At 38.4% G+C, this 21,275-nt stretch overlaps 1 protein-coding gene and 1 pseudogene across 4 annotated transcripts in view; both read left to right on the top strand.

Moving 5' to 3' along the window:
- Kcnk2 (potassium two pore domain channel subfamily K member 2) overlaps window positions 1-21,275 on the top strand; it is a 162,695-nt gene that overhangs the window by 100,094 nt on the left and 41,326 nt on the right. The gene's annotated exons all lie outside the window — the stretch shown is intronic.
- On the top strand, window positions 18,691-19,238 carry LOC150058393 (gem-associated protein 6 pseudogene; annotated as a pseudogene).

The raw sequence follows: 21,275 nt of genomic DNA, 5'->3' as shown, positions 1-21,275 counted from the left end.
CTGGCTACTCGGGAGGCTGAGATCTGAGGACCACTGTCCAAAGCCAGCCAGTGAGACTCTTATCTCCAATTAAACACCAGAAACCAGAAAAAACCAGAAGTGGTGCTATGGCTTAAGGGATAGGGCTGTAGCCTTGAAATGAAGAGCTCAGGGACAGCGTCCAGGCCTAGAGTTCAAGTCCCATGACTAACAAAAAGAAGCAATAGACAATTATATTTGATTATGAAGTTAGTTTAAATATCAGAATAAAATTAAGATGATTTTTATTGCCTGAGGGCATTAAGCTATAATTGATAGATATATTAATATACCACTATAATTATATATGAATATATACTCATAATACATTTGATGTAATTAAAATAACTGAAACTGGAATAAGGATTCAAACTTATTTCAGTGTATCTTTCAGTTGCCATGATTTCTCCATGTTAGAATGCGAATAATGAGGTCATCATTTTGATCCACAGTGAATTTCAGATCTTAAGGTATCTCTGGGAAGTCTGAATAGAAAATATTTCCTTGGAGTGGCATGTATCATATTTACAAGAATTCTTACTTTGTACCATTTGAGAGATGACACTGAATTCAGATATGATTCTTTTTGTTTTCTTGCATGATGTGTGTGTGTTTGTGTGTATGTTTGTCTGTCTGTCTGTATGTGTGTCTGTCTTATAGATTGAACCAACCACTAGAACTTTCAGTCTGCTTTTATTTAAATTGAATTGCTACAGCTTATTATGATCTGATCACAGAGCAACTGCAAATTTACATACTATCAATTTGGCACAGTGTTAATTGATTAGAAAGAAAAGGAGGGAAAATCTGTAAGGTTTAGAGAAATTTTAACAAGCAATTTTCATACTGATGAATGTTAGAAGTCCAGAAAGTTATGCTGTAAAGAATGAATGCTTGAGCTTGCCTTTAGCAAGACGTCTAATGCTTTTACTGTTGTATTGAGTAGGAAATTATAACTTAAAAGTGTGAGGCGGGGAAAAGTCTCACTGTTTGCTGTTCAACTTTGAGACCTCAGAAGTCACTGAACTTGGAATTGAGGGGCTTGAGGCAGTGGTGTGGAATTTGGCAGCAAGCAGTGGCCTATGGCATGATGTCATTGCAGCTTTGGGTGTTGAGTGCTAACTTATAAATTTAGTGCACTCATAACTCTGTGGCATTTCACCAGTGTCTTAGAGAACTATGGATTTTTGGAAGCACATTCAAAATCAAAAGTTCAAATTCTTACAGACAAATTAAAAAGGGAAATATATTTTCATGGCCACTTTCAACTCTGGCTCTAATTACTTTGCATTTTCCTTCATACTAATTTGTTAAGGAGGATGCTTATTTTTGGAAATACAGGGAAGGGAATGGAAGAGGAATGGAGGGGAGGGGAGGGAAAAGGAAGGAAAAGTAATAGAAGGGAAATGAGTGGCAAGGAAGATGTTAATAAGTTAAATATATGTTGTTTTGCATCTTACAATCTCTATTTCTTATCTGGATCCCTTAATGCACATGCAACTCATCTCAAGATGTTAACATAAGTCTCTGCTCTTCAAATTATGCATATGGACTTATTTATCTTCTAAGTAGAAATGCATTTGCCTCCCCCCAAATGGCATAAGAATAGAAGTTAAGTTTGCAGAGCCCCAAAATCACATCAGATGTGTAATAAAGCTGAATTACTGCAGAGTGGGGTAGACTGCAAGACAATAATGAAATAGATTAGTCATCTTCCTTCTGCATATGTTTGCTACATCAGGCAAGAGAAGGTTCAGATCAGAACACCCAGTACTCCTGGTTCTTGCAATCCTGTGCTGGTTGAAAAGGGATTTGGAGAATGTTAGGAATGTAGATTTCTTTGACCTTTCTTTAGTTAGTTTTTTTATTAAAGAATTTATTAACATTGATTTTTACATCATATTTCAAATGACATATTTAACAAACAAGTATTGAAGAAGGGAATGTCTATGTACAATCACTGGCACTTAGATTTTAGAACATAATTAAAATTAGGCTGAGAATTTGTATGTCATAGATATATATCAATCTATATAATAAAACATTATGTCTATAGAGTCATAAATTTTTATGTCTATGTAGTTGTGTTTATATTTCCAATACCATGTCCATAGCATTGGGTATGCAAATATTGAGTCCTCACTCTTGTACTGTTTGGATCTAAAGCCACATATTAAGGATACCATGCGCCTTTTGTTCCTTAGGTCTTGACTTGTCTCACTCAACATGATTCGCTCTAGATTCATCCACTTCCTTGAAAATGCCATTATTTTATTTTGTCTGTTGGCCACTCTGGAAGGCAGTGTGGAGGTTTCTTAAAGGACTAATAATAGACCTTCTCTACGATCCCGACATATCACTCCTGGGCCTCTATCCTGAACATCATAACCCAGGATATGATAAGGATACCTGCTCAGCTTCATCTCTGCACTATTCATAATAGCCAGGCAGATCCCTACTGTAGCTGAATAGATACAAAAAATGTGGTATATATTTAGTTTTAATGGGATAATAGAGCATAGTATAATACTGCTCTAACAAATTCCATTGAGAGGAGATGGTTATTGGGTATTAGCAGAATAGTCCTCCTTGTCTCTGGCCTATTTGAGTCAGGAATTGCTTATATTCTGAAACAAAACACATCTTTAATTCTGATGATTGAGGGAAGGGTCCAGTAACATACTTTTAGTCTTCTAGAAAATGACCACTGCCAATTCTTGTAATCTGGGAATTACCCCCTCAAAAATTGAAGCAAGGAATCTCTTTCTCCTTCCTTTTTTTTTCTGGGTCTTGAACTCAGAGTCTAGTCATTGTCCTCAAGCATTTTTGCTCAAGGCTAGCGCTCATACCACTTGAGCTACCACTGCCCTTCTGGCTTTTTGGTGGTCAATTGGAGATAAAAGTCTCTTAAACTTTCTAGCCTATCAATTGGAAAGAAACAGAGAAGCCACGTTTTGAGAGGTTGAATTGGGAGTCTTTATTGGAGAGCTGGTGTTTGCAGGTGGACTCTTGTCTTAGAGAGCTACAGCCCAGCACAGAGCCTGAACAAAACTTCTAAAGAGAAAAATCCACATGTTTAGGCCCAAGAAAAGCAAACTGAGTAGGAAGTAGCTCAGTACCAGCAGACCTTTACATCTAGGGAAGTAGCTTGGGGGTCAGTTTATACTTTCCATATATAGGATAGTCCTCAAATTTACCATAAAGGGAGATACTTAGATCCTATTCTGAGGTGAGTGAAACAAACCATGTAGGGAGGAAATAACAAAGGTCTCCCAGGCCTAAATAGCATGACATTTACAATTTATTGAATGGCCTCTCTCATCTCTAGGCTTCTCAGCACTGGGTGAAAAGCCCCTTCCACCCAGCAAGGTACCAGGTGAGCTAGGAGAAGTTACTTAGATCCGGCCTCCTTTCACCTGGGCTGGGGATTCTCAGATCTCAGCCTCCTGAGTAGCTAGGATTACAGATGTGAGCAACTGGTGCCTAGCCTCTTTCCCCCTCTGAAATACAATACTATTTGCCTAGATTGTACATAGCATCTGGCAGGCCAACAGATATGTTATTATAGCGGGCTGAGTGTGAGAACAATATTGTCTATAATGATTTCATATGTTTTATTTGCTAAGGGAGGAATGTCCTTATGTTTGTCCAGGTAACACTGTGAGATATTTTCCTTATTCTCAATTATTCTTTCTTTCCATTTCTTTTTGTTGCTGTTATTGAACTTTCTGGACTCATCTAAGCATACTCTTGGAAAATTGGCATTGTTAGGTGGTATTATAAGGACAGCATAATGGTTATAAAAGAAGTACCCATGCCAAATGAAGATCATGTTTAAGTATTTTGATTTATGTGCACAAAAATACATTGCAGCTAAGACTGATTGGAAGTAGAAATGAATTCCCTAAAGCCAGATCTTAGTTCTATGTAAATATTGAGAGAAATGACAAAAGCATAAACAATAGAAATTCATGGGTCAACAAAAAGTACACATTAATTTTGTGTTGTTGCTGTCAATCATGGGGCTTGAACCCAAGGCCTGGATGCTGTCCCGGAGCTTTCCCTCCAAGGCTAGTGGTCCACACTTTGAGCCACAACTCTACTTCTACTAGTTGTTGGTTAAGTGGAAATATTCTTATCTCATAGATTTTCTGCTCAGTCTGGCTTCAAACCATGATCCTCAGATCTCAGCTTCCTGATAAGCTAGGATTATATGTATGAGCCACTGGTGCCCAGCTCTGTGTGTGTGTGTGTGTGTGTGTGTGTGCGCGCACGCTTGCGCGTGCGCACGCATGCACACATGCGCACCAGTCCTAAGATTTGAACACAGGATCTTGGCACCATCCCTGAGTAGCTAGGATTACAGACATAAGCCACCCAGCAATTTGCATGCAGTTTTAAAATGATTATCCTCTGTTCCTTCTTCTTCATAGTTCAGTAATGATTCAACTGAGAGTTGGGACTTACTTTTTGTGAGCCTCTGAAAGGTGTGTCGATGAGCTTCATGGTATCTAGAACCATGTTTTTGGAGAGAAAGTCCCAGTTCTATGCCAGTCCATCGTGGCATGGGTGTGTAGCAGAGCAGAGCAGCTCACGTCATGGTGGCCAGGAAACAGAGAGAATGCCTACCCTGAGGGACTCCTTCCTTTTCCTTTTGTAGTTCATCACTATCTCCATCCTATGGGATGGTATCACCTGCATTCAGAAGCAGGTTTCCCCTCCATTATCTGCTCTGGAATCAGCCTCACCAATGTATCTATAAGGGACAAAATTCTATCATCTCTTGAAGATTTGCTTTACTGTTATTGTTGTCACTTTTATCTTTTGTTGGTAGTGGAACTTGAACTCAGGGCCTTATGCTTTCACTTGGCTTGCTTTCTCACAGTTGGTGCTATACCAGTTAAGCTTTGCCTTAATCATCACATTTTTACTGGTTAATTGGAGTTGGAAGTCTTTTCTGTCCATACTGGATTTGAACCACAATCATACAAGTGCTAGAAAAGAAGCTTAGAGACAGTGTCCAAACCCTGTGTTTAAGCACCAGGGTGTGTATGTATATGTGTGCGAATGTGTGTGTGTGTGTGTGTGTGTGTGTGTGTGTGTGTGTGTGTGTATTTAGCATTTTTTTTTGGTCAGCTGTGGGGCTTGAACTCAGGGCCTGGGTGCTGTTCCTGAGCTCTTTTTCTCAAGGCTAGTTCTCTACTAGTTGAGCCACAGCTCTACTTCTGGTTTTCTGGTGGTTAATCAGAGATAACTCACAGACTTTCCTGCCCACACTGGCTTCAAACCACAATCCTCAAATCACAGATTCCTGAGTAGCTAGGATTACAGGGGTGAGACAGCAGTGCTGGGCTACCTTCCATATTTAAAGAAAAAAATTGACTTTTTGTCTAGGCCAAGTTATTTGTTATCTGAATTGTTGTATCTTCCCCAAATTTCATTTAAACTCTGATGGTTATGTTCAAATGCAGACGCTTTCACATACTAGGCAAATTGTCTATCACTGAACTGTATCTTTAGTCCTCTTAATTTGGACTTCAAATTCTAGTGAATTAATTTCTTGTTGGATTTGGGCTCCAGGTTCTTTTCAGTTGTGGAGCTTGAACTCTGGGCCTGGGCGTTGTCCCTGAGCTGTTCAGCTCAAGGCTACCACCCTATCCCTTAAGCCACAGCACCACTTCCAATTTTCTGGTGATTAACTGGAGATGAGTTTCATGGACTTTAGTCCCTGGGCAGGCTTTGAACCGTGTCCCTCAGATCTCAGCCTCCTGAGTATCTAGGATTATAGGTGTGAGCTACCATGCCTGGCATAGACATGGTATTTTTATTCTGGGTTCTGCGGTGTTCTGTTTTCAGAGGCATGCATTTCTGAACCATTCTTTTATTCCTTCATTCCAAAGATATTTATCCAACTTTCGCAGACCAGTTTCTAGATGATTGGAGAACATCAAAATAATAGGCAAAAAGTCAATAAGAATCTTAATAAGGAAATAAAATAGTAAAGCATTTGATACATTAGTTACATAGTTTTCAAGACAGTATAACCCAAAGAACCTAGGCTTAGCCTGAAGGGAACAATGTTAATAAGGCCTAAACAATATTTCTTTTCTTGGTTGTCTACATTAGTCATTTTCACTTTGGATTTGAGATTCCAGCCTGTGCACAGTGGGTGGAGCTGGAGTCCTCAGAAGTCCTTTCCAGTCCCATTGGTGGGAGCAGCCTCCCTGGTGGGGACAGCCCAGGGACACTTAGTTCTCTGCCCACCTCCTTGTCCTCAGTGGAAACCATTCCACATTTTCTCACTGTAGTCTGCGGCGACGGAAACAGGAAACAGCCATTTCCTCGCTGTTAATCTAAACTGTCTTTGGTAATTGTCTTGTTGATTTCTTGGTAAACTCAACTCTAGGATGATTTTTGGATAGAATAAAAGTAGGGTCAAATGTGCAATCTGAGTAGCGTTCCTCATCGAACAGATCATCTGAATGTGTGTGTTGGGGGGGGCATGCATTTAGAGTACACTTTTGAGGCAAGGGCAAACATTTTCAGAATTATCTTCTTGTACTTCAGGTTAATTGAGTAAGCATAATTATGATATGATATAAGAACGTAGGGTGACATGAAACATAGTTTCTACACTCCCTTCATCCTTCTACCTCCTGAAAATACTTTAAATTAGGACTTAATTTTTTCTAATATATAACAAAGATAAGTGGATGTGATAAGTGAATGTGTGAGATAGAGAGAGACAAAGAAACAGACGGAAGGAGACACAGAGGGAGACACAGAGAGATAGACAGAGCTACCTGTTTCTGTAGGCAGGATTTTGAAGTTGGGCCAGGCTGCCTTTTAGATAGTAGCTGTGCTACTTTCTGTTTTCTCTTACCATCCTGAACCTTGGTAAAAATGTTTCAATACATCTCTTGCTTCCCTCCCCACTCCCTTCACCTAGGGAATTTACTGAGAAAATATGCTCAAGGTGCAAGCAGCTCGCAGTGCTTTGCTCATAGTAGATTTTCCATCCATGTGGAATTCATTCTGTATATCTGTCCAGGTCAGATGTCCTCAATCAGAATGAAGGATATATCATCCACCTATCTCTCAATCCATGGGGCTAATCACACACACCCTACACTCTGTGAGGAATCATGGCAAGTGAACACTAGACAGCAAGAAATTCCTTACATAAAGAAGAGATCTCGCTTATGTGGTTTAGATCTAATGAAAAGGTTAATAGCATGGGATAACCAACAGTTACTGGATGAATTATTTGTGCTTTTTGGAGTATTCTTTCCTCCACAGAAATAAATAAGATATGTAGAGTGTTAAAAACCCATAAAATCAGAGAAACAATGCAAGGTCAGAAAAATTATGGAATCCCAGTGACAAATTTGTCTTTTTTATGACTTCTCATGTAATAGCATACAGCCTCACTGTGCACTCAGCACATGCACAGCAGTTCCTCCATAGCTGTCGACTTTTGAGTTTTGTGTTTTTTAGGTATTTATTTATTATTTTATTTTATTCCCTGTTCTGGAGCTTGAGCTCAGAGTCTGAGCACTGTCCTTGAGCTCTTTTGCTCAAGGTTAGCATGTTCTACCACTGGAGCCATTGTACCACTTTCAGCTTTTTTTGGTGGTAAGAGATTTTGCTGGTAAGCTGTTTTGGAGATTAGAGTATCATGGATTTTCCTGCCCGGCTGGTTCCTCAGATCTCAGCCTCCTGTGTAACTAAGGTTACAGGTGTGAGACACCAGTGCTTGACCCCTCTCTTCGTTTTGCTCTCCATTACCTTTGGGCCATTATGGTTTGAAAATATTAAGTGAAAAAATTCTCAAAATAAACAATTCATAAGTTTTATGTAACTTTTATTACAATGCATTATTATACATCTTCCTGGGACTTAATCTTTTAGATAAGTAGGAGTGTTTCTTTAAAAGAATCCTTACAACAACTCTATGAGGAACTTGTTTCTGTTATTTTAATTTTGGGGTAAGTGAACAGAGACAGTCAAAGATTAAACAGCACACGGAAGTCAGGTAATGAGTCCGTGGCTTTGTGGCTCTATTATTGTGATTGTGACCTGACTCCAAATCTCTGCCTTTGGTGTCCCAGTGAGATAGATCACTATTGCATCATATGGTGAAGGGATAAAATGATTTATAGTTAGTATGAAATTTGAGTTGTTTAGAGATTTGCTTGTAAGACTCAGCTTCCTGAATAGGCCAATGTCCTTGTTACCTTTGGAAAATAAGTTATAATTGCTACCTTTTGAAAATTACTTTCTGTGAGTTATTTTCAGAGAAAACTACATGAACTCCATGCATGACTCTGAAAAAAAGGAATGTCTTCCGTTGTTCCTTTTACTTGGAAATATATAATGAAGTGATGCATAATTTCTTTTACTATGTGTGAGAAACTGTCATATTTAAGCTCAGTTGCATTCTTATATATCGACTGAATAGTATTAAAGTATGTAAAATGCAAATTAATATAAACTATAATTTTGCAGTATGCCTTGACTAATTTAAAGATATTTAATTTGCTAAAGTCAAATAATACTGATAGTCAAATTCCTATACCAGTGATGGATCTTAAAGATTCTATAAATGGATGTTGAACTTAAAGTGAGTTTAAATGCTCTCTCCCTCTCCCCTCTCTGTCTGTCTCATTTTCTCTCCCTTCCCCCTTCTTTCTTTTCTTGTTTCAGACAGAGTTCACAAGTTTTGAATTGCTGCCCCAAGATAATAGCCAGAGCAAATACAGGCTTTTAGACCCTTATTTCAAGTCAAATTATATTAAGTACCAGCAGTCAATATTTGAAAACTTGGCATTTTTTTTCTCTTCAACCTATGCTATGTAATTATTATTGATACTTCAATTTTCTTGGCCTTGATTTCCTGCATTTGTGTAGTGATGATATTAGAATTTTATTGGCCATTTCATCTTTCCCATTTTATGATTTTGTTTTTAAAAGTCAACTGATTCTCTCTCTTCTCTCACTCTCTCGCTCTCTTGCTCTCTCTCTCTTTCTGTTCCTGGTAGCTTTCTTAATATTATTATTGTGGCTCTAGCTTTTATAATAAATCATCTGAAACAAGAAACTACCAGGCAATTCCATGAGAAGTGTTGAAGTCACTGCCAAGCAACAGATAATGCTCATCATTTGCAAATGACACTGAAATATTCTGTTAACTCCTAGTATTTACTTGACTCTGAGAGTGAAAGGTAATCTGAAATCATTTAGAGCATTTTACTGTAGAGATCATTGGTTGGATATCAAGTAGCTATTTTCATACCTTCATATGATCTGCAAAGCATAGGAAAAGAGAATGCTGCCTCAATCCTTCCGTAACCATTTTTTTCCCTAGTCCTGGGGCTTGAACTCAGGGCCTGGGCACTATCCTTGGACACTTTTTGCTCAAAGTTAGTGCTCTGCTACTTGAGCAACAGCACCACTTCCAGCTTTTTTCTGCGTATGTGGTACCAAGGAATCAAACCCAGGGATTCATGCCCTGGGTAGACAAGTTCTCTACTACTAGGCTGCGCTCCTGGACACTTACTCTGAGAATTTGTGGTAGTATCTGAGTCAAGTTTTGTAGTCAATTAAGTAATTTCATTTGGCTTATATTCACTGGCTAGTCAAAGTGTGGTAATCTTTCATGCATGCTATGTCTATCTCAGTGTTGTGTCACAGATGGTGAAACTGTGGTATTGAGCATGGTAGTGTTTCAATTCAAATAGAGAATTTTGGGTTCTGCAACCTGGAGTTTTAACCACGGTGTTACTTTGCTTCCAGTATAGTTAGAATTAACTTTGAATGGGGGTGTTGCAATTGGGGAAGACTATTATACTCAAAGATAACACCAATTTCTTGATAATTCAATCAGTTATGTCCACCAAGATAATGTTCCTTATGTGATAAAAATGAAAAGTTTTAGACTTATTTTACTTTATAACTCTCAGGACAAGATTGATGACAGGGGAAATGTAGAAATCTATGGTTTTACTACTTATATCACTGGAAAACCAGCACAGCTAAAATAACCTTGAGACTGAACGAGAAGAATCCACACAAGGTTTTGAAAGTGATAGGAAAGTTTATTAGGAAAGACATATGGAGGGTAAAGAAGATTATAAAGTGCCATAACGCTATGAAATGATGGCAGTTCTCAATCATTGTCAGCCATTGCAGGGTACACATATGAATTCTTGGTTTTAAGGGAGAAGAATTAGGGGCATGGGACAAAGGTAAACATAGTTTAAGAGTCCTGGTGATGGCCTAGCTGATTTTTGTTTCAGTTCATGTTCTCCTGGGTGTCAGGGTTTTTAAAGAAGTTGCTATGACTTTTACAACTTAAGGGGGGAAAGTCTGGTTGCCATGAGATGATTCCTTCATTTAAGTAAGTATCTTCATTGGAGAGTAATCAATCCTATAAGATTTTGCCACTCCTTAGAGATAATTCAAGCATTTCTTTCTCTTAGAGATGTTTTCAATAATTCCTGTCTTTCCTGGAAACAAAAGGTGATTGCAAAGTGCCCATGAAGGGACAAAATGGAGGCAAAGAAAACAGTTCAATATACTTTCAATACACTGAAAATGGATTGTCTCTAGGGTAAGAACAGCATTAGCCCTTAGGGTCTGAGTTCTTATTGAAATTACCTTTAAGGAATTACTGACCCTAGATCCAATCTACTGGGCTAAGGTTACATGTGAGTCAGGAAGCTTAATGTATATATATATGTGTATGTATGTATATAATATAATTTTATATATTTAACTACATTATATATTTTATATTATATAAATATATGTGGGGTTATATTGTATATACAATCAATCTTTCCCTGAAAGTTATTATATATATATATATACATATACATATACCACAGAGACTTTCTGATTTCATCCTTCATTTTATAACTTACCTTTGCATTTTCTCATCATTCATGGATAGCTGATACCCATCATTTATAGATAGTATAGCTCTATGCTTTGGTTTTCGTGTCTTATTGTTCGATAGCAAGGACAGGAATATAGCATCAGATGATTCTAAAGTTCTTATAGGAAAAGCATATAGCAATCTTTTTTATTTTTAGGATTATGCTATCTAGGCATTCCTATTCTTTGTGTTTAATTTTCTTAGTACATGGGAAAACTTATTTTTCCGTTTGTTTTTGTTAAGAAATATGTTCCCATTTCCGCCATGATGTTGGATCACTTTGGCTCCCTTCTTGGAATAAAAGTGAGATGATCCAACATTGAAATAGCACACAGAATTAGAGGGTATCTATTGGCCTGATATTCCAAAATAGCTGGCAACATTTAGAGCTCATAGTTCATTAAAAATGCCTGTCTCTAAACACTTAGAGTGGGGCATAGAACAATTCAGTTCTAGCCCTGTGAAAGGCTCCGGGGGCTGAGAAGGACTTGGAGATCCACACGCACGTCCAGTGTGTTAAGGAAGAAGCGTGGGAAGTTAGGAAATACTGTGCAGATCCATTGGTGCTGTTATTCTTTGGCCAAGTCTCTCTCTCTCGCTCCATGTTTGAACTACTCTTGTAGATGATATAAATGTACTTTGTTAACAAAAGTATTTGAGAGAAGCTCATTCCAAAAGCAACTTAAGAAAGCTCAATTTCTTATAGTTTTGTTAATCGACAACTATCATGTAAGATTTTATTATGTAAGTTCTGCCGCCAAATAACCAGGGAGCCATCTTGTGAACTACTGTTTGAATTGCAGGCATCTGGCTTTGGCCCAAGAACTTAGGTAACGATAGGGTTAAGACTTACCCTTTGACCTACTTACTTTTATTTTGCTTACTTGTACAGTCATTCCTATAAGACTAGGTCAAACTCAAATGTCTGCAGAGTAGCGTGTTACATGTAGATCTACACTCTGAATTTAGATAAAGAAGGAACACTCTTAACAGTGTTTATAGCCTTGACTCCCAAGGCATACTCTAAGTATTGGAGGTACTGGTTTAAATCTCTGCTTTGTGTTTAATAACTTACTTAACCCTCAGCACATTATTTCACTTCAATTAACCTCAGCTTCCACAATCAAAGAGAGGGGCTTAGTTGCATTAAACTTTATAAGATTGTCTCCAAAGTTAAATATATGTATATGCATATACATATATATATACATATATATATATACATATACATATATGCATATATATGGAAGAATTAGCATCATATAAGATATACAATGAGTGAACATTACCTCACTTACTGATAACAAACATTTTATTTAATTACTATTTTATTGGTAATGAAAATATGGTTAGTATAGTGATACTAAACCCCTCTACTTTTCTAAACTGTATAACTATTGTGATGCTATAGCCAGTCTAGAAAAAATGCTAAGTCAAGGTCATTCTAAGGACAAAGGGAGATTTACTAGGGAATTAAAGGTTAGGCTTCGAGCTCTTTTTTTTTACTTGGATTTGCTTTTTAAATTTTACCCTTCCTACCTCCACTCAAGGAGACTCTCTTTACCATAGAACACTTAAAATACATATGAACAATTTTATCTAAGTAGAAAACAGTGGTTTAATTATTGAGGAGTGGATATTTCAAACTTTCATGTGTGATTCTGCTCTGTGTCCCTGGTTCAAAAGGAGACCCATGTTCAGATGTAAATGCTAAAATACATTCTTTCTTTTTATTTAATCATTTAATTCTTTCTTATTGAGGATCATGGTTCCTGGAGGCTATTTCTGCGCTCTGGTGTTTGCTAGGTTCTTTCCCCCTGCAGCATAACGGAGGTTTCTGTAGCTTTCTTACAAAGTGGGTTAGAATGAATGGTGTGTTAGACAGGCAGTGAGAAGCAAAGGTGTTTCAATTAAGCTCCGTTTCCGTAGCTGGCTCTGGAATGGTGGAGCTATGCCAGATAGGAGAAGCAAGTAATAGAGAAGAAATAAGGAATCAGAAGAGTGCACCTTTTTTTTCTTAGTGAGCGAGGAAGACTGGAGTGTTAATCACATATATAAAGGTTCTATTTTTCAGGTATCCTTGCCATTTAATTAATTAATTAATTAATTAATTAATTAATTAATTAATTTAGTGATTATCAGTTGTGGGGCTTGAACTCTGGGTCTGAGCTTTTTCACTCAAGGCTAGCACTCTGCCACTTTACGCCAGAGCTTCACTTCTGGTTTTCTGGTAGTTAATTGGAGATGAGAGTCTCCCAGACCTACCTACACTGGAAACAATCTAGATTGTTAATCCCAGATTCTAGTCTCCTGAGTAGGATTACAGTCGGGAATCTCCAGTGCTTGATGCCATTTATGAATTGGGTTGTTGATTCTTGGGAGTTGAGTATTTTTTGAATTCTCTGTATATTCTGTTTATTTTTCTCAGATGTGTAGCTGATAAAAATTGTTTTCCCCCTTCTGTGTAGGTTCTCTCTTCCATCTAATGATTATCACCTAAGCTGTGCAAAAGCCTTTTAGCTTGCTGCAATCCTTAGTTTGATGTCAGCCTTTTCTCTTACTTGCTAAGCTGTTAGAATTCTGTTCAGGAAGTTACTATCAGTGTAGTACTCAAAGTTTCAAGTTTTATATTAAGACCCTTGACCCACTTACTATTGATATCAGTTTGAGGCTAGTGATAAGAGTACTTTTAGTCTTCGGCAAAAATAAATAAATAAAATCTTCTAACTAAGAAAATAAATGTGCTTTTTCCGATCTTCCTCTGTTCATGTTTGGTTTGTGACATCCTATTCTACGCTAGCCCAATTATGTTCTAAAGTTCAGGCATATGCATTGATCCTATTTCTTCTAGATATTTTCACTTCCATTATTATTATTAAAGCATTTTTTCATTTCACTTAGAATGTCTAAGATAACGTTAAAATATTATAACATTTTTGACTTCTTCATATTTATCATAACATTGCCAGTTTCTGCATATTTATCATGTATTTAGCTCTTTTACCAATTGTTTCGAATACACTAATTCTCTGTATTCTTTTGCATTAATAGGACACTTAATTCCACCCACAATGAATATATTTGTCTTCTTTATAATAAGTATTCCTTTTATTTCTTACCAATATTACACCTGCTACAACTTTCAATGATAATAATAACTGTAAAAAAAAATTCTTGGCCTCATGCCTGGCAAGCAAGTGCTCTAACACTTGAGCCCTTAGGGGAATTTCTTCAGTGCTCTTGAATATTAAGTATGCTATTACATGTTTTGAAACAACAGTTCTTTGTCATGATAAAATATTAATTTCTAATTTTAGTTTTTAAGTACTATTTAGGAATGCTGCAGAATAGCATCCACTGTCTTCTTGGTCTCTCATTTCTTTTACTATTGAAAACATTCTAAGCATGTAGATTTGTTTGAAGAGAACAATGGAGTGCATCTGCCTTGCTCAGTTCTGAACGTTACGTTTGCTGATTTTATTAAGGTAAAAGTGCAGAAAATTGAAGGTTAAGTCAATATCCACACATGTCTCTGTGTGGCAGCTACTTATGTTTCCTAGTATTTTATAGTCCTAATTTATGATGGTTTAGTCAATCTTTATATGTAATATATAATGTGAGATGAGAATGTAATACTGCTTTTTGTTTTTCTGTTGATACTCAGGTTTTAGTTCCTGGCTTTGTATTTGCCAGTCAGTCACACCATCAGCCACATGACATGACATGTATAAGTAGGTTTCAGCTTGACTAAAAGCCTTTGAAACTTACTTGAGATATCAAATATTACATACATTGCTATGCTAGTATCTTTCTTCTTTCCTTTCTTATCTTTTTTTTTTTTGTGTGTATCATGGGGCTTGAACGGCCTAGGCACCATCCCTGAACTCTTCAGCTCAAGGCTACCACCCTACCCTTGAGCCAAGCCTCACTTCCCATTTTCTAGAAGTTAATTAGAGATAAGAGTCTCAGGTACCTTTGTGCCTGGGCTGGCTTTGAACCTTGATCCTCAGATCTCAGCCTCCTGAGTAGCTTGGACTATAGGTGTGAGCCATCTTGCCTGGCAACTAGTATCTTTCTTAATATATCTTTTTCATCTTTTAATTTACTACATAGTTTTAATTATTTAAGCTACAGATACCATCGTCTTAATTTAGAAGGAAGCTCTGGCTCTTGTCAGTATTTTATTGAAGTATTTATTGGTGAGTATTGATTGCGTTAAGGTATGTAATTTTAATTGAAAAGTAAATTTATTAATTATTTGAGAGATTTAATTTTTAATACACTTCCATGAACACTGTTTAAATGTTTTTTCTCTTCTTTATTTCTTTCCAAAGTATGTAACAGGTTTGTATTTATGTCAATGAGTCAGTGAAGAGATACCTTTTCTATTTTTTATTGTTTATTGTTGTGGTAATATATAGAGGGGTTACAGTTACATTTGCCAGGCAGTAGGTGCATTACTTCTCACACATTGATACCCCTTTTCATGTTTTGGTCCCCATTTCCCTCCCCCCACCTCCTCCCAATCATCTTGTTTTCCCCCCTTCCATTTCCTATTTCAAATAATCAAATAAATATATGTACAATATACCAGATAACAAAGTCAGATACAGTAACAACATGAGGTTAACCAAAGGCCAACAAAAGAGAAGAGAAATAACATAGTACATTAAGAACAACAATCACACAAGATAAAACTCTTGTTTCCATATCCTAGAGATCCTTTCATTTAGTCTCATCCTATATGACCTTATGTACCTAGGTTTTGAGCTATTGTAATCCTCTGTTAAGGAGAGTCCTAGATGTGTACTAATTATTACAAACGAGGGAAACCATTGAGCCTATGTTCCTTTAGGTCTGGCTTACGTCACTTAATATGATTTTTTCCAAGTCTTTCCATTTCCTTACAAATGGAGTGATGTCATTCTTTCTGATGGCTGCATAGAATTCCATTGTGTATAAATACCATATCTTGTTGATCCACTCATCAACTGAGGGACATCTAGGTTGCTTCTGTATTTTTGCTATGGTAAATAGTGCTGCAATGAACATCATTGTGCTAGTGGGATTGCTGTGTTATAGAGGAGCTCTATGTTTAGTCTTTTGAGGAATCACCATACTACTTTGTTAATTGTGCCCAGCTTAAGCCAGCATTCATTCAAGTTTATCAAGTTAAAATTTTTCTATCATCTATGTATCTATATATCTGTGTATCTATGTATATATCTATTTCTATCTATCTTAGTATCTATGTATGTATGTATGTATGTATGTATGTATCTATCTATCTATCTATCTATCTATCTATCTATCTATCTATCTACTTACTTACCTACCTGCTAGCCCTCTATCTAGTAGATACTTAAAGTTAAGGAACTGGTATATAAGTGGGAAAAACAGACCAAAAATGAATGGGTACAAACAATTCTACGTGTTTATTTACAGTGCTTAAAGATTTTATTTCATACAGCCAATAAATTCTAATAAGAAAAATATCCTGCCAACTGTTCAGAAAAAGGTGGCTTATATAGGCCCCTTTACAGAAGATTCATAGCAGCTATCCAGGGAAAGTCCTTCCTCCAAGTAATATGAAGGCGAGATGGCAGCTATTTTGTATGATGCACTTACTTAGGGGTTAGAGATGTCCTAAAACTAATCGCTTGGCCACTAGTGGTAACTATTCCCACTATAGCTTGTTTCAAGCTACCAATGTGCAGTCAGCCAATCTGCAAAATTCTTGAAAATGTAACATTTTGTCTCACAAACCAGCTCCCGTATAATGTGGCGTACCTTTCTCCAACTCTTTCCCTCCTCAGTTTTTTCCTCCCATATCCTTGTTCATCCTCTGGTCCCTAGCCTGCTCTGCTTCCTTCCAGATCACATCTCATTATCCTTCAATCTTGTCCATTCTCTCATGTTCTTCAGACTCTGGGTGTACTACTATTCCCTTTGGGCTCTTATTATTTACATGTCACAAGGCACATTTTGAGCATTAGCACTTTACTGGCCAAGTGAAAACAGAACAAAAACTTCATACTATTTTTATTTTGTAAATTAGCTCTTTGTTTTCTTGCCTTTAATGGTACTTTGCCACCATGAAGCTGCTGATTGACTAGGGTAAAAAGAATCAGAAGTTCAAGCATGTGCACATATAGGACATTTAGATTTATTCTGCTTATAGGCAATGGATAATCTGAAGTTCACTGATCAGTTAATCACTGACCAGTTAAGAAGATTTATTGGTTAGAATTTAGAGAAAATCTGTGAACATCAGTGTATTTTTAGACCTAATACAACCTCTCTCCTAAATAGCCACTCTAGGTTGAAATGAAGTAGGGGAAATGTTTGGGGAGTTCTAGGCATGTTCTTAATGTCAGAAAACTGTGAGGTCTCTTTTTCTTTCCTTTGTATGCGGGGAGTGGTGATTATGTGAAGGATACTTCCCTAAGGCACAAATTCAGCCTTTGAGCTCAACATAGCATAATGGCAGCTACAGAAATATTTAGATGGTGAAACAGAACATGTACAGGGATGTTGTACCAGGGATCCTCATTCCTATTCTTTTTTTGAGGAGGGGGGTATCTGCATTGTCAACTTTGTCATGGACACAATAAAAACAGAGTACAGATATGACACAAGAGACTTGGCTCCATTTTTGTGACCAGTGAAAGACAGACACATTGGCTTTTCTTACCTCTAGAGTTCTCTTTGGATGTAGGTTCATCTCATGGGTGATGTAAACAGACTTCCTGAGCAAATCCTCTGTTAGGTCTTCTAAAGATGTTCCTTAGCCTCTAGGCTAAATCAGAGTTGCCAGTTGAAAACCTGGAGCTGATATTTCTTGTGCACTTCTGACTTGTGTGGTGGGAGATCAAATAGAGCTGTCGGGCTAACTTGGCTTTTTTACAATTTAACAATAAAAACTATGTGTTGTGAGGCCCCAGTCAGAACAAAAATTTTTACAAAAAATAGAAGTTGCATCTTTTATTTTCCTTCTCTGATTTTCTTGGAGGTTAATCAACCTTCACATTTCATATAAATATGAATCCAGAGATAGGTGTCTTTTGATAAACAGAGTAGAATAGAACACCAGATGCCTATTCTACCCCAGCTTATAGTTATTCATCTGGGGAAAGCAATAAATGTAGCCTTGGGTCTTCTTACTGTAAGGCTTGTGGAAAGGAAACTCCACGCCCGTTTAAGAGGTGAAGGTTTATTGAGAGAGAGAAAGAGAGAAAACAGACCTACAGCCGCACAAGATGGAGTCAGGTGGAAGAAAGAGAGAGAGGCTTATGGCTGGAAGTGAGACATTATATAGGGGGGGGACAGCGGAAGCGGATGTGACCTCAGAGGATGAGGAAATACTTCAGACTGGGGGACCTCCCACTGGGAGACATGACAGTTGCCAGGGTTACAGTCTGGGCGGGGATTTCCAGGGTGCACAGAGCCAAGGGAAGGAATCATTTCTCCCAGGCAGACCTAACATTCCCACCTTCTGATAGTTATAAAGGGGAGTTGACTCTTTCTGGCTACTTCCTGCTGACAAGGGGCCTCGCCCCGCTGCCTCCCTGGCCGCGTGGGTGCTGAGCGGTGCATCTGCGTGCAGTTGAGGCTGGTGCGTCTTGGTGGGTCTCGGTGGGTCCCCGTGAGCCCCAGCGGGCCCTGGCGGGTCCCGGGTTTACCGGGAGGAGGCGACGGGGCAGGAGCATGAGCTACAGAAGTTGAGCCCCGCCCGCCTCCGGGTCTGGGAGCGGAGGTAGCTGGCAACCATGAATGAATGGATGAAGAAAAGCCCCTTAGAGTGGGAAGATTATGTTTATAAAGAAGTCACGGTGGTAGCCAGTGAGAAGAAGGAGTATGAAGGATGGTTTTTAACTGCAGATCCAGCCTCTGCCAATATTGTCCTTGTGAACTTCCTTGAAGATGGCAGCTGTCTGTGACTGGAGTTATGGGACATTCTGTGCAGACTCTTGATGTCGTGAGTGAAGGGGACCACAGAATGAGAGAGAAGCTGACACATTTGTTCATGTCTGGAGATTACAAAGGACACAGCCCTGAGGACATGGAAAAGAAAAAGAACAGCTTAAGAAAATGGCTTGAGAAGAGCCACATCCCTGTCATTGAACAGGGGGAGTCACCAAGGACTCTCTGTGTGGCTGGGGTTCTGACTATAGACCCACCATATGGCCCAGAAAATTGCAGCAGTGCTAATGAAATTATTTTGTCCCGGGGTTCGGCACCAAATGTAAGGCTTGTTGAAAGGAAACTCCACGCGGTTTAAGAGGCAAAGGTTTATTGAGAGAGAGAAGAGAGAAAACAGACCTACAGCCGCACAAGATGGAGTCAGGGAAGAAAGAGAGGCTTATGGCTGGAAGTGAGGCATTATATAGGGGGGGGACAGTGGAAGCGGATGTGACCTCAGAGGATGAGGAAATACTTCAGACTGGGGGACCTCCCACTGGGAGACATGACAGTTGCCAGGGTTACAGTCTGGGCGGGGATTTCCAGGGTGCACAGAACGCCAAGGGAAGGAATCATTTCTCCCAGGCAGACCTAACACTTAGCATTTCCAGGAGTAATCTACAGTGCCCTGCAGCTGTGACAATGTGTTCTTCATACTCAGCTTATTGAGGCAAACATATTGAGATGGTTGAGTGCTGTGTTTCATGGCTAGCACACAGTCATGGACAAGTCAGTTTAAACATTTCCCTGATTGTGTAGGCATGGGGATAATCTGATTCTTCTTCAAACCACAATTCCTGGGTTATGCTTACTCTGGATGATCCTTTGCATATGTTATTCTGCTGTAGGATATCTCATGGCTTCAGTGAGGAAGAACAGATGGGACACAAAGGAGTTAAATGCAGAGATTCATTATATCAGAATCCACAGTCCTGGCAGATTTTCCTAGATGCCAGGGTACCAGACAGAGTTGGGTTTTCATCCTGACTTCAGGCTTTTTCCTGTACCCCAGGATTTTCCACCCCTCCTTAATCTTATCTTGAGGACTATAGCTAATGGTTGAATATTTGAGAAGCAGAGTATTTAAATATTCTCCCAGTTTTTATCCCATGAATGACTTACCTTGCTGGACCTACGTTAAGTACTTAAAATCAATACCACCATTAATAGGAGCAGCCAACACCATAAGCTGTAGACACATTGTACCGAGAAGAGTTATATTCCTGCCAAAAATTCAAGACTTGAATCTACTTGTGAGAACAGATTCAAACCAAGGAATGTTTTACAAAATAACTGGGCTCTCTTTCTCAAAAAAAAAAAAGAATGTCTTGAAAGATGAGAGAAGGTTAAGAATTAGGAGATTAAAGGAAAGAGTTATTCTAATTAAGTGCAATATATGATCTTGAATGGGTTCCTAGGACATCGAAAAAAATGTTATTGAGGTCATTATTGGGGCAGCTGGCAGAAATTGCATATAGACTGAATAAAGAAGAATCCTGTCAACATTAAGAGTCAGTGTTTTCGGGGTTTTCTAGGCTCTCTCCTGGCTACTGCAGTCTTGCTAGTGTTCTGTCTACACCACAGTCCACAGTATTTTGTTCGGGTTCCTCTATCTCCTGTTCTTGTTTTCAGACTCTTGAAAGTTTATATGGGTTTCTCCATTAGCCCATTCCACATCTTCATCTTCATGCTGCTGTAACAAACACCCGAGGTAAATATCTTACCAAGAGAAAGGATTTAGTTAGCTTTATGCTTTTCAGGGTTACTGTCCAAGATCAAGTAGGCCCATTGCTTTGGCCTGTGATGAGAGTATCAGTTAACAAGATGAGGAGTGTAGACTAGCGCAAAACTATTCTATTAGGAGCCAGGAAACAAAAGATGGAAATGGGTCAAGGTCTAAAGACATCCCCTCACCTGAAGATCTTACCATCTCCCAGTAGTACCATTCTGAGGACCAAACCTTTACTTTTGGGGGACCTTTATCCGAACCGTAACTCTTACCTTCTGAGATCAGACCTTTGGTCCCCCAAATCTGGTTGCCTTTCAGTGTGTCTATCAAGAAAATGCCACCAAATGTTATCAGCTCACATGAGAGAGGTCCAACTTCTCAGCAAGGATATGGTTCTCCATAACACAGCCTCAGTTTACCTTTCTCTCTGTGCCCACTTTCCTCTCCATCCAGCTTAATTTTATCCAGTTCCTCAAAGATGCTAAGTTCTATTTTTTTCCTTGCAGACTTGTTGTGAACACTACCTCTTCTGCCTTTGTTAGCTTCTAAAGTTTCTGATCACTGCTTTAGGGTAATTTCTGTGTGTGACCAGTCTCCTTCTAAATCCATCTACACCAAAAGCATTTC

This window comes from Megascapheus bottae, chromosome 10 (genome assembly GCF_031878675.1).
Source record: "Megascapheus bottae isolate mThoBot1 chromosome 10, mThoBot2.hap1, whole genome shotgun sequence".
NCBI classification, from domain to species: domain Eukaryota; kingdom Metazoa; phylum Chordata; class Mammalia; order Rodentia; family Geomyidae; genus Megascapheus; species Megascapheus bottae.
This window is presented reverse-complemented; position numbering and strand designations above follow the sequence as displayed.